Source organism: Dermochelys coriacea, chromosome 4 (genome assembly GCF_009764565.3).
Source record: "Dermochelys coriacea isolate rDerCor1 chromosome 4, rDerCor1.pri.v4, whole genome shotgun sequence".
NCBI lineage: Eukaryota > Metazoa > Chordata > Testudines > Dermochelyidae > Dermochelys > Dermochelys coriacea.
In genome coordinates this window covers 55073163-55093607 of record NC_050071.1, presented here as the reverse complement: position 1 = coordinate 55093607, position 20445 = coordinate 55073163, and the positions used below count along the sequence as shown (strand labels likewise).

General features: G+C 40.9%; 1 protein-coding gene across 7 annotated transcripts in view; it reads right to left on the bottom strand.

Moving 5' to 3' along the window:
* Positions 1-20445, bottom strand: part of GAB1 (GRB2 associated binding protein 1) — a 151990-nt gene that overhangs the window by 129429 nt on the left and 2116 nt on the right. The window contains exon 2 of one of the 7 annotated variants that reach the window (XM_043512950.1): positions 18605-18731. The exons of the other annotated variants lie outside the window; for them this stretch is intronic. The gene's annotated coding sequence lies outside the window, so the exon portion shown is untranslated. The remainder of the gene's footprint in view (positions 1-18604; positions 18732-20445) is intronic. 7 annotated transcript variants of the gene reach the window in all.

Sequence of the window (20445 nt, the reverse complement as noted above, 5' to 3'; positions counted from 1 at the left end):
AATAGTTTAGTTATATAATGTATAGACTTATAGAAAGAGGCCTTCTAAAAAATGTTAAAATGTATTATTGGCACGCAAAACCTTAAATTAAAGTGAATAAATGAAGACTCGGCACACCACTTCTAAAAGGTTGCTGGCCCCGATCTAATCTGACCTTCTGTATAACACAGGCCATAGAACTTCCCCAAAATAACTCCTAGAGCAGATCTGTTAGAAAAACAAAGTCTTGATTTAAAAAATCAAATCTAAAAATTTGAATTGAATTTAAAATGAAAAAATCCACTTCAACATTGGCAAATTTTTCCAATGGTTATTTACTCTTACCATTAAAAATGTACCATTACAAATGTACAGCTTTAACTTCTAGCCAGTGGATCATGTTATGCCTTTCTCTGCTAGATTGAAGAACCCATTATCAAATATTTGTTCCTCATGGCGGTACTTGGCTCTTCTCTGACCCATTCCAATTTAACAACATCTTTCTTTAATTGTGGGCACAAGAACTGGATGCAGAATTCCAGCAACAGTCACACCAGTGCCAAATACAGAGGTAAAATAGGCTCTACTCCTACTTGACACTCCCCTGTTTATGCATCCAAGAATCACATTAGCACTCTTGGCCACAGTATTGAACTGGGAGCTCATGTTCAGCTGATTATCCACCACGGTCCCCAAATCTTTTTCAGAGTCACTGAAATGACTGGGCAACGTGAACTTTGTACAGGCTGAGGTTCCCCTTGGTATCCTCTATTTCTCTCCCACCACCCCAGGGGCAGGGAGGAAGAGACTATTCAGAAGTGAGCCGAATCCTAGTGAGAGTTATTATTGATTATATGGTAGGAGATTTGTACTGGACCCAATTCAATGCCTGGTACGCAAAAGTAGTGGGGGGTGGATAGCAATGCTCCCCTACATTAATTTAAAGTTGTGCCTACCACTTAAAATCCATCCCTTGTGTCCATCGGTCATTCACCTGCATATCCTGATCGATAAACAGTTATGTCAATTTGAAGGCCAAAAAAAGGCAAAGAACTGAACTGGCCACAGATGTATGTGCTGAATGTCCCCACTTACAAGTGAGGAGGCATTTTACATGTGTATAAAATAACTCCTTAAAAATACATTTTCATCTGTCTCCTGTAGTTATTACAGCCTCAAATTATGAGGAAGAGGAAAAGTTAAGCCTGGAGAAAAGCAGCAGCACTGGTTTATCATAGACAGGAAGATCTCTCTCTGATTCAGCTGCTAGGAAGTGGCAGGAAGACCTAAATCACCCAACCCAAGGTAAGAAAATGAACACAAAATGTTTACAATTTAGAAGAGAAGACATAAGTGGGATTAGGTAGTTCACCATGGTTATTTTCTCTCACACATGCACAAGGCTGAACTGATCATCAAAAGAACTGTCTCTAAAGAATTTCTTCTCCCTATTCCCCCTTCCCCACAGTATGTGGCAAGGCACTTTCTACTGCAGCACTGAGGAGCAAATAATATCTGGCAGTATCAGTCCCAATGATGGAGAAACAGCCCATTGTCTTTCCTATCTTCTAGTTTTGTTGACATGTTGCACCTAATTTTCCAGGAGTGGAGCCCTCTGCCCTACCCACCCTCCCCCTCCAACAGCTAAATAAAATTTTGAATTCAAAATATCCAAAAGATGATCTTCTCTTCCCCCTACCCATGCTTCTTCCCTCTCCCAAATCGTCTGGAACCTGAGGTGGCTTGTGAAGGTCTACTTAGAGCACCAACCCCTGAAATTACAATACTTACAACAATGGTTTTGGAGAACTGATCATTTTCATCATCATGGAGCTGTTTTCAAATAGGAAATCTATGTTTTGGTGGTTAGGAAAGGATAAGAGAGAAAGAAGTCACAAAAAGCAAAGTAAGTCAGTGACAGTTTCCACTATACTCAACTTGTCACATTATGACAAGGTTTTCTACAACAGCTAGCAAATACCATCACAGCCTGAAAGAACATGTGAAGGACAGAGGGAAGCAATCTAAAGGGAAAGGAGCAAGAACTGTATTTGTTATTATACCTTTTGATTTATATCATTATTAAAAAAGTGCCCATCAGATATTCTATTTATATTACCGATATCACTATTTTTATTTTTTAAGAGAAGTGCTGAAACATTACTAATAAAGTACGCTGCCAAGCAGTTAAAAAATTGATCAGGTTCACAACTTTAACTCAAAAAGAAAAGGAGTACTTGTGGCATCTTAGAGACTAACAAATTTATTAGAGCATAAGCTTTCGTGAGCTACAGCTCACTTCATCGGATGCATGAAAGCTTATGCTCTAATAAATTTGTTAGTCTCTAAGGTGCCACAAGTACTCCTTTTCTTTTTGCGAATACAGACTAACAGGACTGCTACTCTGAAACTTTAACTCAGTAATGAAATGGACAAAAATCTTGTCAATTTCATAGTGCTGGTCTTTCCGAAAGTTCAGCAGCAGTCAGTGAAGCAAACTTAGGAGAGATTCACAGGTATGGTCCCCCCCCCCCCCCCCCACACACACAAAGAGGCTAGTTGAGAAGTATAACAGACACTCTCACACACCCCATGTGTAATGTAACAGACTAATCTGCTCAAGAGTTAGAAAGCTCTGGAATGGAAAATGGTTGGATGGAAAGAGAAAGTTTATCTTCCTTTCCACCCCTCTCCCCTAGCTGCTGGAATATGCTTCAACTTTGTGAGACACCTGCTAGATAGAGATGGATACAAAAGATACAGCCCATGAGCATAGTCCAGGAACAGCATCCTAGTAGGAATCATATCACTATCCATCTTTCAAGCAGATGCTGAAAGCAGCAAGGCTTTTCATCTTCCCCCTCCCCCCACCACAAAGTCTTTTCTCTGTCTCTGTCCAGCAGGCATCTGGTAAATTTTTGAAGGCCTGATTAAACACAGTATTACTGATTTTTTTCTATTATTTATTTTACGCAAATGTAAGAACTTAAAATTCTGAAATTCAACAACAGGCAAAACAGACGCTTTGTCTGTCAAGGCCAGATATGACTGTACTTTAACATTATTATTAGCACATAAGACTATTCAACATTATATAATCTCTTATTTATACAAACATTAAGGATTCCTTAGGCTCATCTCACTTGTAGGAGAGAGAGAGAGAGAGAGAGAGAGACACAGACAGAGACACACAAGGCAAGTGAGGTAATATCTTTTACTAGACCAACTTCTGTTGGTGAGAGAAACACTTACACAAGAGTGCTCTTCAAGTGACCTGAAGAGCTCCGTGTAAACTCAAAAACTTGTCTCGTCAACAAAAGTTGGTCCAATAAAAGATATTACCTCACCCACCTTGTCTCTCTAAATTCATGGGTCCAATAGGGCTACAACAACACTACACACAATAATTGTTACAGAGAGGCATTTGCTGATTCAAGCACAATTCTTGTAACTCTGAGGGCTTGGCTACACTTGCGAGTTAGAGCGCATTAAAGGAGCCCCGGACGCACTAGCTCACTACCCGTCCACACTGGCAAGACACGTAGCGCGCTCTGACTCCGTGGCTAGAGTGCTCCCGGTACTCCACCTCACCGAGTGGAATAACGTTTTGTGCGGACATCCTGGTCTGTTAGTGCACTCTGACTGGCCTCCAGAAGTGTCCCACAATGCCTGTTCTAGCCACTCTGGTCATCACTTTGAACTCTACTGCCCTGCCCTTAGGTGACCAACCATCAGACCCGCCCTTTAAATTCTCTGGGAATTTTGAAAATCCCCTTCCTGTTTGCTCAGCCAGGCATGGAGTGCTCTCAGCGAATCTTTCCAGGTGACCATGCCTTCACACACCAGACAATCCCTGGTATGGAGCAATGGCGAGGTGCTGGACCTCCTCAGTGTCTGGGGGGGAGGAAGCTGTACAGTCCCAGCTGCGCTCCAGCCATAGGAATTACAATACCTTCAGGCAGATATCAAAGGACATGATGGAAAGGGGCCATGACCAGGACGCACTGCAGTGCAGGGTTAAAGTGAAGGAGCTGCGGAATGCCTACCACAAAGCCCATGAGGCAAACAGCCACTCTGGTGCTGCCCCTGCGACCTGCCGTTTCTACAAAGAGTGGGACACGATACTTGGGGGTGACCCCACCTCAACTCCGAGGACCACCATGGACACTTCAGAGCCTCGTTCAACAAGGCAGGAGGAGGAGCAGCAGCAAAGCGGGAGCGAGGGTGCTGAGGCGGAGGAAGACACCCCGGAATCCCTAGATGCATGCAGCCAGGAGCTGTTCTCAAGCCAGGAGGAAGGTAGCCAGTCGCAGCGGCCGGTGTTTGGGGAAGGACAAACACCAGAAGAGATTCCTGTTAAGTGGCTTTTATTTTGGGAAGGAAGTTATTCGGTGCGGGCTCTTGGGGTGAGGAGGGTTAGGGCTCCATGCATGCCTAGATGCAGAATAGGGCGTTGATGTGCTCTCTCTCATCGTGGTAATCGGTCTCAGTGATCTCTTCAAAGGTCTCAGCCAGAACTTGGGCAATGCGCTCGCGCGGATTTCTCGTGAGAGCCACTGTGGTCCTTGTCCCATCAAGGCTAACTTGTCCACGCCACTGTGCCATGAGGGGTGAGGGGACCATTGCTGCACACAGGCAAGCTGCATATGGGCCAAGGAGAAAGCCGCACTGTAGTAGAAGACCCTCCCTTGCTTCCCAGGTCACCCTCAGCAGCGAGATATCTTCCAGGATGAACTCCTGTGGAAAATGTAGGGACAGTGTTCAGTATAGGGGCCCGCTGCACCTGTTAGCTCTCCCCAAGGCACAGAAACCCAGAGAACAGTACAGCCATGAAACAATCAATCACGCTTGACCCTGTGCTTACTCACCATTTTGGGACTCCCAAGGGTTATGTGCGCTCGCTTTGGGACGGGCAAATTATGTTATTGTGTAGACTGTGCTTGCCCTTAAGTATAGGGGAATCATTGCTCTGTCTGGTGTGAACAATGCTGCCTCTGTTAAGTGTTGCATTTTGCCTTTACAGATGCAACCTTGAGATCTAAGCCATCCATGTTATCACCGGCCAAAAGACTCCAAAGAATCAGAAAGAGGCCACGTAGAAGCAAGGAAGACATGTTGCATGAAGTAATGCAGCATTCAAGTAATGAAAATCAAAAAGTGCAGGAGTGGCAGGACAGTGAAAGGAGTATCCGTCAGCAGAATAAGGAGCGCCGGCACAAAAGCGTGGTGCTCCGGCAGCAAAGCATGGACTGGATGATAAGCATAATGGAGCGCCAAGTAGACTCTATCCAGGCACTCGTAGCCATGCAGGCAGAGCACTACCACGCCTGCCCCCAGCCCTGCAGCTCTTGTCTCAAAACTCTTTCCCTTGTACCCCCATATCACCTCCAACCCACTTTCCCCAACAGCTGGGTTCTTGCCGCTACCTGCTGCCTCCATCACCTATAGCTTCACCACCCAGCCCTGAAAACTACGACCCTTACCCACTGCACTCAACCCCGATCACCATGCAGTATAGCCATCCTGAAGTGCAGCACGCATTGCACAGCACTCCAGACAGGAAGGCTGAGTATGATAACAGGACATACACAAATCTGTGATTGTACCGTTCCCCACCTCATCCTCTTGCCCTTTCTGTTTCCCAAGCAGTTGTGTTTCTTTTCAATAAATGAATTTTCTTTTCAATAAATGGATTTTTTGGCTTTGAAAACATTCTTTATTATTGCATAAAGTAAAAGATACCTTCGCCCAGGAAAGAAACAGACACTGCAAGTGAGTGTAGCAAACACAGATTCCTACTAACATTGGAACCACTGCACTTCACTCCCGTGCAGGGCACCACACATTACTGGTGGCTTTTAGCCTCAAATTGCTCCCTCAAGGCATCCCTAATCCTTCCAGCCCCAAGCTGGGCCCCTCTAATCACCCTGCTCTCTGTCTGTTCAAATTCAGCCTCCAGGTGTTGAACCTCCAAGTTCCATGCCTGAGTGAATCTTTCACTCTTCCCTTCACAAATGTTATGGAGAGTATAGCACGTGGATATAACCGCAAGGATGCTCTTATCAGCCAGGTCCAGCTTCCCATACAGAGAGCACCAGAGGCCCTTTAAACGGCCAAAAGCACACTCCACAGTCATTCTGCACCAATTCAGCCTGTTGTTGAACTGCTCCTTTCTGCCATCAAGGCTCCCTTTGTAGGGTTTCACAAGCCACAGCATAAAAGGATAAGTGGGGTCCCCAAGGATCACAATGGACATTTCAACTTCCCCTACGGTGATCTTCTGGTCTGGAAAAAAAGTCCCGGCTTGCAGCTTTCTGAACAGGCCAGTGTTCCGAAAGATGCATGCGTCATGCACCTTTCCGGGCCAGCCTGCATTAATGTCAACGAAACGTCCATGGTGATCCACAAGCGCTGGGAGAACCATAGAGAAATACCCCTTCTGATTAACATACTCGGAGGCTAGGTGGGTTGGTGCCAGAATTGGAATATGCGTGCCATCTATCACCGCTCCGCAGTTAGGGAAACCTATTTGTGTAAAGCCATTCACAATGTCATGCACATTACTCAGAGTCACGGTTCTTCAGAGCAGGATGCGATTAATGGCCCTGCAAACTTGCATCAACACGAGTCCAACGGTCGACTTTCCCACTCCAAACTGGTTAGCGACCGATTGGTAGCTGTCTGGAGTTGCCAGCTTCCAGATTGCCATAGCCACCTGCTTCTCCACCGTCAGGGCAGCTCTCAATCTTGTGTCCTTGTGCCGCAGGGTGGGGGTGAGCTCCTCACATAGTCCCATGAAAGTGGCTTTTCTCATCCAAAAGTTCTGCAGCCACTGCTCGTCACCCCAGACTTGCATGACAATGTGATCCCACCACTCAGTGCTTGTTTCCCAAGTCCCAAAACGGCGTTCCATGGTGGTGAGCATGTCCGTGAATGCCACAAGCAAACTTGTGTCATGTGTTACTTGAGTTGATATCATCGTAAATAACTTGACTGTAAAACGTGACGTGCTGGTGAGACTTGTCAGCATACTCCTTAGCAGTTTGGGCTCCATTCCCGCAGACTGAAAGGGAAGACAGAGCGTGCAGTACAAAAAACACTGAAAGATGGCGCCAAATGTGGACGGAAGTACAGGGATTGCTGGGATGCGAACCGATGCATCACAGGGCGTTGGGACAGGATCCAGAATGCCCCGCACCCCCCATCCTCTTCCCACAAGCCAGAGCGCCAGAATGGGAAGAGGTGCTCTGTGGGATAGCTGCCCATAATTCACCACTCCCAATGCCCTGCAAGTGCCGCAAATGTGGCCATGCCAGCGCGCTTGCAGCTGTCAGTGTGGAAAGACTGCAGCATTTTCCCTACTGCGCTCTACGAAGGCTGGTTTAACTCAAAGTGCTCTACATCTGCCCTTAGGCATCACAGATCAGCCATTAGTGACTGCTGATAGTCACCTGATAAAGAAGAAGTGCCAAAATTATTTTTCCTAGCACTACCAAGTTTGCTATTTAGTTTCATTTCTGTCTAAAGAGAAATGCATATTCACCGTATCATGACTGAGAACATGACATTACTATGACTTTGTACTTTAGGGACATTATTTCACTTTGCCAAATTTATCATAGTATGGTGAAAACAATCTGAACTAGAAATAACAGTCTACAATAATTTTTTAGTATATGTAAGAGTCCTTAAACACAAATAAATGAATTTATTGCTCTAAAAAAATTGTTTTTCAAATTAATAGCTTCATGATACATTTTCTAAATGCTCCACTAAATTCTGAAACCTAGAAACATTTCTCAGCTTAAAACGTTAATTCTCATTTTAGGAATGGATTGCTTTTTTGTGGAGAGAGATGCACACATCACATAGATACACACACGCGCGACATTCAGAGGTATCTTTAAATTTCCAGTTTGTCTTAATGCTTAAGTGTGGAACTTCACCTAAATACAGCGTACAACTAAAAGGAGAAAGTATTCCTTCAGTGGAAAACACAAATTAATGGAATTACATAATTAACATACTTAGAAATAACCAACAGATACATTTCATCTAGTACACAACATTTGACAATATAGACTGTTACCATGTAGCTGTTTGGAGTTTAAAGTCAGGCTCACACAAACATCACTGAATCAGACCCATAGTCTATCTAGTACAATATCCTGCCTCTAATAGCAGCCAGCACTAGCTGCTTCGGAAGAAATGGGATAGGCAGATGTGGGACAATCCACATCCCAAGTGAATCCTAAAAAGAGAATGGCTTAAGCATGAGATTTTAAATCCCTAATATTTCTAAGTATTTATTATATCTCTGGATTTTTTTATCTACATATGTGAATCCCCTCTTTAAATCCTGCTAGATTATTATCTTAATGACATCTTGTGGGAATGAGTTCCACAATCTAATTATGTGGTGTCTGAAAAGGCAATTATTGTATCAGTTTTCAATACGTCTTTCAATTTCATTGACTTCTCCCTGTTTTATAGTAAAAGAAAAGGGGACATAGAAGTTCCCAATCCACCTTCTCATTATCATTAATTATTTTACACATTTTTTCATGTCTTCTCTTATTTGTCTCCTTTCTAAAGTAAGCAATCCCAATCTTTTCAATCACTGTTACTATGAGCGTTTTTCCATTACCTTGATCATTATCAACATTCTTCTCTGTACCCCCTCTAATTCTACAATATCCTTTTTGAGATGGGGTGGACAGAACTGAATACAATATTTTGGAGGAAGGCGAACTACTGGTCTGTGTGTGTGTGTATATAATATTTTCCATATTATTCTCCATCTCATTCCTTATGCCTCCTAGCCATTTGTTTGCTTTTTTGACCACAGCTGTAAATCACCTCCTGAATGCTACTTAGGACTAAGTTGAGAATAGCCTTCTCTTGTATGCTCTAGAACTAGCTCTTTCAAGATCATTTAAGCTATTTAGAAAATGCTGCTGTCCTACTTAAGAAAAATCTGTGTGAAGACACAAATGTTGTAAAACCATAAAAGAATTATACATTAAATTTTAATGGCAACTTTTGTCCTGTGCAGTTAGTGGCTCAGTGAATTCTTTCAGCAGATACATAAAGGGCAAATGGTAATGTGAAGCTTACTGTTTTCAATTTAACACTTTTTATAGTTAATGCACACATTACAAATCTGAAAGTTAAAAATCTACATTAAGGTGTATCTGCTCATTGCTCATTTAATAACTAACCTAAATATAATATTAACACAGAGTCACAAGCTACAAAAAGTTTGTTTGTGGATGGAAGTTGGCTATTGTATTTGAATAACTTCCTGCATTCTTATCTCATTCCCCAAAATCATACACATCAATTCTTATAGTCAGCAATAAGAACCTACTGACAGCTACATGAGACTAATTTTTAAACAAAAATCTTGTAGACACTACACAAGTACAGATGTCAGACCTTTAGAACAATGGAAAACTTAACATTGTTTTGCTATAGAAAAAAATTCAAATTTCAAAAAATTCAAAGTTAGTTCTACCTCAGCTGGCCAGGCCAGTTTTAGGGTCCCACTATTTGGGGCTAAGTTGGTATTTGGGAACCTCTGAATGTCGCTATTTAAAAATAAACAAACTTCCGGGAGCTATTTAGAAGTCTCGAAAATCAAAGATTTTAAGAGTAAAAAAGGTAAATTTTGCCTACAATGTCAGTATTTTCCTGCTATTTATAATTTATATAAAAGATAAAACTCTCCAATCTGCTGCTGTTCCATTGGTCTGCTCTTGCCATGGCTTAGAAATCTTTTACCAGCACATGACCTGGTCCTGCAAACACTTACCTGTGCGCTTAACTTTATTACCATGAGTAGTCTCTGAAATCAATGGGCCCACTCATGGCAGTAAAGTCAAGAAGGCTCATAAGTGTAAACACTGGATAACTTTGTATATATTTTGGCCTGACAATAATTTGGGGCACCCTGAAGATGGTTGAGGGGGAATGTCACCTCCCCCGGTAGCAACAAGTCTGTCTACTGGCGCAGAACACACCTTCTTACATCACTGAGATTCACTGCATTGATGAGGAGACAATTCCACCATCATCCTGCCCCAGGAGTTATGTCTGGAGGTGCACGGGAAAGCAGCTTTACTTTGTGGCAGTCTTCACTACTGTAAAGGTGGGTTGCTTGTTTGGGGTGGGGGGTATTTTACATCAAGATAAACAATACATGATTCTTATCACACTATAAAATCCTAATGGAGAGAAGGCACCTGCAGCTTTTACCATGAGGTAGCTAGGCAAGGTCAGAACTAAACCTTCCCAGAGCTGATCTCACAGTAGGACTACAGTGCCTTCTCTCTATTATGTTTTTGTAACACAATATCCAATGTGTTAGTTAACTCACAGTTTAAAAATAAAGAACAAAACCAAACCACCACCATCTTTCTTTTTAAAGCAGTGAAGACGAAGCTTTAGTACACTGCAATTAAAGGTCTGCGGCTGGCCTGTGCCAGCTGACATGGACTTAGGTTAAGGAGCTGTTTAATTGTAGTGTAGATGTTCAGGCTTAGGCTGCAGCCTGGGCTCTAGAACCTCTCAGGTGACAGGGTCCCAGAGCCTGGGCTCCAGACCGAGCATCTACAGCGCAATTCAACAGCCCATTAGCCCGAGCCCCATGACCCTGAGGCAGCTGGCTCAGGACAGTCACGACACACCCATAGGCTCCACAAAAGGGCTATCAGAGGAGAGTACAGAGCAGATATGGGCAATTAACACATCCTCTGCACATTCTGTCAACAAGTCAGTCTTTTCAAGATAAGACTTCCAAAACCATTTTCACTTATGACCAAAGATGGGCACTGAACCCAGATTTCCAGAAGCAGAAGAACAGTACGCTATCACATCATGTCATTTACCAGGACCACCACCACTTTCCTTGTTTTGTCAACCAACCATTCTTCTACTGTCTTTTACAGACTTTCACATTACGATGTATAAGCATTTTTTTTAAATGCACAAGTCACACTGGCCATAAGTGGTAGATTTTAGAAGTGCATATGATTATTCCATTAGTTCATGTGTACTGACCACCAGGTTTTAATTGCTCCAAATTAACTAACTACCCTGGCAAAATCTGAGGTGGTAAAATGAAAGAAAAATCTGACAACTGTTGAGTTGTTGGTTTAGTAACTGTAGCTAAGGTATAAAGATGCAATTGGATCTATCCCTTTGTATACTAACATCCACAATAATTTAAAAGAACTCACTTAATAGGTTTTCAAAACTGGAGAATTAGAGGATTTAACTGTTAATTCAATCCCATGGATTCTGTTGAAAATGTACCCATTCATGTCTCACTGCTGGATCATGCTGAGAAAATGTTTTTAGTCATGGTACATAAAGTGAGATTATGCTAAAATTGAAAGTATTCAGGGGTGCTCAAAAAACCCTCAAAAGCCAACCAAAAAGAGCACAGAACTACAGTCATCAACCAGATGTGAGGGCAAAAATAGGTGTTAAAATCAGAGTATATTCAAAATTAATCTGCTATTTCTCTGAAAGCTAGTACAAAAGATTGTAACACTGGTATAGCATGCTGAGAAACACTGACCATGCATTAACTGCAGAGCTTGTATCAAGAAGTAAATAATCCAGAGAATTTGGGGGAAAACGAATTGCAATAATCCATCCAAGAATCAATAAAAAAATAAATAAGAAAGTATCAGGTTTAGCAATTAAGAATGAATCAGCATCCTCCTGAGACAACACTGTTTGTACCCTTGCTGGATTCCAAGATGATGATTTTTTTCTAAAGTAACATAGTAATCCAAAGAGTATGCTGGTTTAAACACACTAGTTTATAAGCTTTAGGAGCTGGATTCCCTTTGTAAGGTCACAATCAAACTAGCAAATTCAACTGTACACACACACACACACACACACACACACACACACACACAGTAATTCACTCCTCACAAAGCATTGCGCACACAGCTGGAATTCAGAGCAATGAAAGGTGCATTTTGAAGAAATGCCTTGCTGCAGATTGGTACATGTTAAAGTGTTTCTCTTGATAATTAGGATGACTATTAATTGCAGCAGACTGACTTTAAAGGGACACTGTTAGTTTAAAATAAGAAAATCATGAGTCTTTATTTTTAAACTTACCATTTGTCAAAACATGCAATACTACTCTGAACAAATGAGGAAAGAAAAATATTTTCCTGTTTTTTAGTTTGTTTGCTCTCTACATTTTCCACACTTTGTGTCTGCTGTTTCCCCTGCTAAATGTCTGACTTCTAAAACAGAAACCTGCTCTCAAGAAAAAAGAAAAGGAGTACTTGTGGCACCTTAGAGACTAATGGCTGCTACTCTGAAACATGCTCTCAAGAGACACTCAGGGACAGCTGTAGTACTGAAATTACTTGACTTTTTTTTTTTAAATGACTAGATTTCAAGTTGACAGTGTCCCTTTAATCTCTACCACAGGCTTTTTTTCCAAAGCAAAAACAATGAGAGAGAGATGTGTTATGGATCTATGCTGAGAAACAGACCACATTTGACTCTGATCATCTGACCCAATAGTCTTTGCAAAGACACACTTTAAAATTCAGCAGTGAAGCTAGAAAACTAAAAAGCAGAAAGCGATCCAGCAATCACTTCAAGATATAAATTTTTAATTGTTAAAAGTGCATTGTAAACAAGTTACTGGCCTTTTTTTAAGCAGTAGGCTGATGAATGCAAAAGAAGAAAGCCAAAAAGGGGTAGATCATACCCCTAGGAATTTCCTTCCCTGAAAGGTTTCAGAGTAGCAGCCGTGTTAGTCTGTATTCGCAAAAAGAAAAGGAGTACTTGTGGCACCTTAGAGACTAACAAATTTATTTGAGTATAAGCTTTCGTGAGCTACAGCTCACTTCATCGGATGCATTCCCTGAAAGACTCCTTGTCAACTAAAGATGGGAAATGGCATTACTGGCTGTTTATGCTATTTGGGTGTCTTTTCAAAGGAACCCAAGATTGCAGCTCACTGACAATCAAGGACTATATAATACAGGGAAGTGTTATGGTTTTCCCAACCATTTTCCTCTTCCCACCAACATCACTTCCATCTTACTTCCATTTAATTTCAGCCAGCTGCTTCCCTCACTCCTGTCCTGGAAAATACAGGTGATGGGGTTCTTTTTTCTATCTTTCTGACATGAAGGGGATGCAGAACTAGACATCATAGGCATACAACTGGAATTTAAATCTATTACATTTTGTGATCTTCTCTAATGGTATAACATACATGTTAACTAGGATAGCTGATAAGATTGTGCCTTGTGAGACCAGGGCCAGGTCTAAATTATGCTGGCATAGCTATGTCAATCAAAAGAATGAAAAAACCTCACCCCCTACCGGACACAACTTTGCCAGCAAACCGCCCCCCTCCACACATACACACGCGCGCGCACACACTCCACCCCCCGTAGATGCAGCTATGCCAACAGAAGAGCGCTTCTGTAAGCAAAACTAAAGTTGTTAGTGGAAGTAGCGTTACTATGCTGACCAAAAACCTCTTTCTGTCAGAATATGTTGTGTCTATACCAGAGGGCTCTGCTGCTTTAACCATACCAGAAAAGCATTTGTAACATAGAAAGACCTTTGTAAGTGAACACTCAAGGTGTAGGAGCAACTGCTGTTCAGCATCTCAGAAGAAAGACTGGTACCAGTAGTATGCTATTCCATCCATCACTGCTAATTCTTGGGTGACTTAGTAATCTCATATGGTCCAAGTGTGTCATACCTTGTTAACAGACCTGGCAGTAAGAGGATCAATAATTCTCCACTAAAAGGCGATAATCCACCAGGCCAATTAGTGCCATATCCTGTTTAAAACCCAATTGTGAGTGAGTCTAGGACATTAAAAGAAGTCAGAGATGTCTCTTCATCTCCTCAGAAACCTTGCCAAAATAGGTAAGTTATACATGACAGCAATTGCCAAGATAAAACTGTTCCTTGATGTGAATTATCATCCATCATATTGACGCTGCTTGCTTCCTGGTGCCTAGATGATTGTTCTCACTGAAAGAGGCAATGACCATGTTGGTAAGCAAAGGACATTAGTTTTCATCCATCACTAGGAGCAGGAGGCAAAATGGAAAGACAGTATAGTGACTTGAATGCTAGCCTGGAACTCTGGAGAGCCAGGTTAAAATTTCTGCTTTTCACAGATTTTCTACTTGAACTTGGGCAAGTCAGTTAGTCTCTCTGTGCCTCAGTTGTCTTTCTGTAAAATGGCAATTATACTTTCCTACCTCACAGGGATGATGTGAAGATAAACACATTAATGCAAGGTGCTCAGATACCATGGTAACTCAGGCTATACAAGTACCTTAGATACATAGTGGTTAGAGCCACAAGAGGTGACTCAAGTTTCCTTCAGTGTTCAAGGACTTCTGTTTGTGTGAATAGGCTGAAATCTCTGTAGGGAGATGCAGATGTTGTTTTGCAGCCTCCAAGTCCTGGGATCCAGAGAGTTTCTTAGATTTAGGTGATTTATTCATTAAGTAAGGTAAGGCCTTACCTACACACTGGGGTGAAGTCCTAGGTCCACTGAAGTCAATGGCAAAACTCCCATTGATTTGACTGCAGCAGAATTTCACCATGAAGTTGCAGCAATTTAATCAAATCTTTAAAACAGCAATTTAATTTAACCAGTGCAAGCCTCTAAAGTAGAAATTAAAATCTGTTTAAACTTGGCCTGAATTAATTTAGTTTGTCAGTTACATTCCTAGTTGATTAGATCTTTGTCTAACTTGTCCTTATACTAGTAAGGTATAAAACATTAAGACTAACGGTATATGTCAGTGTATTATATTACATAAAAACTGAAAGTTTTCAAGCTTCTTTAGCTTGCTTTGGACATCAATTCCACTCTCCTGACTCAGGAAGACACTTGACATATCCACAGTACACAGCACTGTATCTTTATTTTGTGCACAAAACAATACAATGCTGTTTTATCCCCAAAGGAAATATTTGAAATTGTTACATTTAGTTTGCTTTCAATTGCATAGTTTGGAACTTTGCTAGTTAATAGGATGAAATTTAATAGTGAGAAGTGTAAGGTTATGCATTTAGGGATTAATAACAAGAAGTTTAGTTATAAGCTGGGGACACATCAATTAGAAGTAACGGAAGAGGAGAAGGACCTTGGAGTATTGGTTGATCATAGGATGACTATGAGCTGCCAATGTGATATGGCTGTGAAAAAAGCTAATGCGGTTTTGGGATGCATCAGGAGAGGTATTTCCAGCAGGGATAAGGAGGTTTTAGTACTGTTATACAAAGCACTAGTGATACCTCACCTGGAATACTGTGTGCAGTTCTGGTCTCCCATGTTTAAATAGGATGAATTCAAACTGGAGCAGGGACAGAGAAGGGCTACTAGGATGATCCGAGGAATGGAATACTTGTCTTATGAAAGGAGACTCAAGGAGCTTGGCTTGTTTAGCCTAACTAAAAGAAGGTTGAGGGGAGATATGATTGCTCTCTATAAATATATCAGAGGGATAAATACAGGAAAGGGAGAGGAATTATTTCAGCTCAGCACCAATGTGGACACAAGAACAAATGGGTATAAACTAGCCACCAGGAAGTTTAGACTTGAAATTAGATGAAGGTTTCTAACCATCGGAAGAGTGAAGTTTTGGAATAGCCTTCCAAGGGAAGCAGTGAGGGCAAAAGATCTATCTGGCTTTAAGATTCTACTCGATAAGTTCATGGAGGAGATGATATGATGGGATAATGGGATTTTGGTAATTACTTGGTCTTTAAATATTCAGGGTAAATAGGCCTAATCCCCTGAGATGGGATATTAGATGGATGGGATCTGAGTTACCCAGGAAAGAATTTTCTTTGGTATCTGGCTGGTGAATCTTCCCCATATGCTCAGGCTTTAGCTGATCGCCATATTTGGGGTCGGGAAGGAATTTTCCTCCAGGGCAGATTGGAAGAGGCCCTGGAGGTTTTTCTCCTTCCTCTGTAGGATGGGGCACGGGTCACTTGCTCGAGGCTTCTCTGCTCCTTGAAGTCTTTAAGCCACAATTTGAGGACTTCAATAGCTCAGACATAGGTGAGGTTTTTCGTAGGAGTGGGTGGGCGAGATTCTGTGGCCTACGTTGTGCAGGAGGTAGGACTAGATGATCAGAATGGTCCCTTCTGACTTTAGTATCTATGAATCTAATATTTTCTTTTACAGATATCAAAATGCAACACACTGACTTTTCTACAGAGCATATGATAAGGGGAAGAAGGAGGAACAGGCCTTGGGGCTAGAATAGGAGTTTTTACATAGAAAGTATTTGACTATAGCTAGAATGTGGAAATGAGATTATTTGCTAAACAATATACAAAAAGAACAACGTGTGTGACACTCACTGAAAAAAAGACAAGAATTTGAAGACAAAACAATGCATGACCCATATTAAATCACAAATGGCAACTGAGAAAAGGTTGACATGAATATGGCAGAGGTTAACAACTTAAGGTACTGGGAACTGTATTTTATAACAGAATAGACATACATTTTGTAGACAAAAGCTTATATTGGAAGTGCTTATTATGAGGCTGTATTACCGGCCTTATATTATAAAACACTACATAATATTACATGCTTTATATTATAAAACACTACACATTGCAATCGTGGGGCTCAATCCTGCAAGGTGTTCAGCAGCTCCTAGAGGAAGATGGGTAGGATCAAACCCAAAGTATCAAAACATCTCAAAGAGTTACTAGATTACCTCAGGATTAATAAATGTAATGTGAACACTGATTTCTGACATCACTTGCAATTGAAGGGCTGCAAACTTACTCTGATCTCACTTACTCTAGTTCTACACTGGTTTAACTCCACTGACTTCAGTGGATTTGCTCACAAATTACACTGCAGCAACCATCAGAATAGGTTTTAAATTAATAGATGCATTCCAAAAATAAGATGTTCAGCCACTTTGTTTTATATCTTATCACAACTGCTATATGTATTTCCAAAACTTTTTTTTCTGATGAAGAAGTGCTTCTTAACGCTCAAATCTTTGACCATCAAAGTACTACTTAAGATGGAAGACTACCATTGATCACACATACACCTAGAGAAGAACTTCTGAATAAACCAATAATAAGATATTCCATTTCTACTGTCATCAGTACTTACACTATCTTAGAGTGGCATTACTAATTACACTTGGGGGAATTCTGTGCCACTGCGCATGTGCAGAATTAATGTCTGGCATAGAATTTCTTCGCTGCAGAAAATACATCCTGCCTGAGAAATGATGCATTTCTGCCTTTCATCCACCAGAGGCTGCTGTGGCACCAGAACAGCCAGCAACTGGCTGCATTCATCACAGTGTCCTGCCTGCGGAGCCAGGTTAGGACAGACAGAATGGGGCACACAGGGGTGCTGGGGGGTCAATGAGTGTGGTTCAGAAGGGCTAGTGGGGGGGAAAATGACAGGCTGTGGTGCTGGTTCAGGAGCTAATGGGGTGACAGTATTGAGCCGCGGCTGAACGGAAGGGGTGCTGCATGGCCACATGGGGACAGGGGAAGATGTGCCTCACTGAATGGGAAAGGCTCGGGGTTAGCCAGGGTCAGGCTCTCCAACTCCCTAACAATCCCTTCCCTCTCCCCCACCAAAAACCTGTTCCATACTTCTTCCACCCACACCAACAACCCTCCAGGTTTTCTGCTAGGCTCCTTCCCTCTCCCTCAGCTCCATTAATATGTCTAGTAAGGAATCTGTCAAAAACAAATTACCTGAATATTTTTGTTGTTTGTATTGTTACAAACTTACTTGCTGACAGGAATTTTGAAATAAATTACAAAAATAATTGAAACTGGTGTGATTACATTGTATTATGTTGACAAATAAAATAAGCAGAATTTTGCAGAATTATAAATATTGAGTGCAAAATTTTTAATTTTTGGTGCAGAATTTTTTGGCACAGAATCCCCCAGAGTAAGTAATTCATGAATATAAGGTAATGCTTAATCATCCATCCAAGCTGCCTAAAATACAAGATGTTAAAATCAGAAATGGATCTGAGATACAAAATTTGGTCTGGATCAAAACTTCCTCAGTTATTTGTTTTATCGGCAAAATTTTAACTACTACAGAACAATAAGCATTTTACTCAAACTGGGATGCATTAAAAAAAGGAAAACTGAATTACTATTTAATTCTCACTTTAAAACAGCAGTAACTTTTATACAAAATGTAGAATAACTCACAACAAAAAATCTACGCTAACAACTCCACACTGGATTTGAAATAATTTAAAACACCAAACATGGTAATTTACAACTGTATGTAAAAGTAAGTATCAGGAAATGCAACACAAAGATTTCTGATTTTCAGCAGATTTAATTAAGGACTTGCCACAGAGAATCCTACATTTAGGAACAATGGAGAGAAGTGAAACTGTCCTTGTAGCCATTAAACTAATGAAAAATTTAGTAACCCTTGCACAGTACTCATAAAAGGTTCTCCCCTCACCCCACTCCACCTTGCAAACTGACAGTTCTCCTCCCCTACATCTAACTCAGCTGACTTGTCAACATATGGATATTTAAAATCCTCTATACTGCTACCACTACATAGGCTCACCTGATGTGCGAACTGGCACACAAACAGAGAATCCACCGCGAAACTGCAGTACGGCAGTAAAATGATGAACGCTGATTTTTTTAATCTTTAAAAAAAAAATGGAGTTGAGTAAAATGTTCTTTGTGTGCTTTTAAAATTGAAGAAATGGAAAAGATAAAAATGAAGTGAACAAAAGTAGTTTCAAAAAACTTTTTATAAAATGAGAAAGATAAGTCAAGAGTGGACAGAAAGCAGCACAAAGGAGAACAAAAAGAACAGAGCTCAGCCTCCCTCCATCCCAATCAGAAACCAAATCCTACTTTATCTTATTCATACAAGTAGCAACTATCATAAGTTAAACAGGATTTAGACCCATTTTCTCCGATTCTTGCTTCCTCCTATATGTTTAGCCCCTCTCCCCATTTTGTAGAACTTAAGCAGATGACTAAAAAGGACTTAATGCATGTTAAAGAAGTAAACAGAGGGGGTGAGAAATGCATCACTTTAAAGCCCTATCTACATCAGGTAGCTGGCCCACTGTTGACAACTGCTGTCAGCAGTGGGTCTGCCTGAATGAGCAATTACGCTCTTTGCAATACTGCTGAAAATGATTATCTCATCTACGCCAGCAACTAGACTATTTCCAATGCCAGTTCAAGTGAACCCACTACTAATGACAATAGCTATAAGTAAGGAGTTTAGTTTCCAGCAAAGACCTGAACTAACAATAAAAACATTTCTGCTTTTTTATGGGGAAAGACACCTGCATCCAAGAAACTGATTTTCCATTCCTAAAACAGTTACTTCTTGTTAGGACTTCAAATGCTTGGAAACTGTCTTTAGTACTATGTCAGACTCAATTTAAAAAAAAAAAAAAAAAACCTCCATGGACCATATGTCTGTACACTAGCTTCAAAGTGTTCTTTCTCACTCTCCCTAAAGCTTAGCACTAAAACCAGATTTAACATCTGCAATTTCAGACTTCCTATCTCCCTTCCCAGATGGACTCTTGGATTTGCCCCAACACTTGTGTGCATTAACTAACAAGGCTTGAAGTTACAGTGTGACTCGATATATATGTGAAAAGTATGTGTTGCAAAAACATACTTTTCCAGTGAAAATGTATTCCTTTCTCTTCCTTCTGAGGGAGCCTTCTGAAATGTCACCAATACAAAAGGCAGCTTTATATAACTTTTTTTCATACTGCTTCACAAAGATTTAGTTATAGTGAGGATAGGCAAATCTGCGTCAGTCATAGAGCACGTAGGTCCAACTGGGAAGTTCTACTAACAGCCTTTTTATTTGGACAAAGAACCTTGATCATGATATCAAGGTTACAAACATGGACTTGAAAATCTTTAATCTACAATTCACCAGGCACCAGAGACAAGCAGAAGGAAACCTATTTTAACCTATCCCCTAGACATACCTCCTCTTCTGTCGCTGTCATGTCAGTGAATATGGTTGTAGGATTTAAACTTGTGGCTTTCTGTCCTACAGTCCAGACAAGAGTGGTACCAACTGAGCTACAGTAAAGTTACTGGAAGCTTGCCTTTACTCCCTACATGCCATCTTCACTCTGTACAGCCTCAAAAAGCTCATCTTAAATTTTTAAGTGATATTAACTGAAAACACAGGGATGACTACTTTTCAGGAACGACCAATTAAAGGAACACTACAGTGTAACAAATTATCCTATTGCTATATTTAATTATAAAGACGAGTATAATCATTAAAAATTTCAAGTGATCTTTTCATTAAATTAATTTTCTAAATAGTTAAATTAATCAGCATTTTTTACAATGATATACAACTTACATCAACTCTTAAAGTGAGATTTACGTTTTTTTTAATGCCAATGG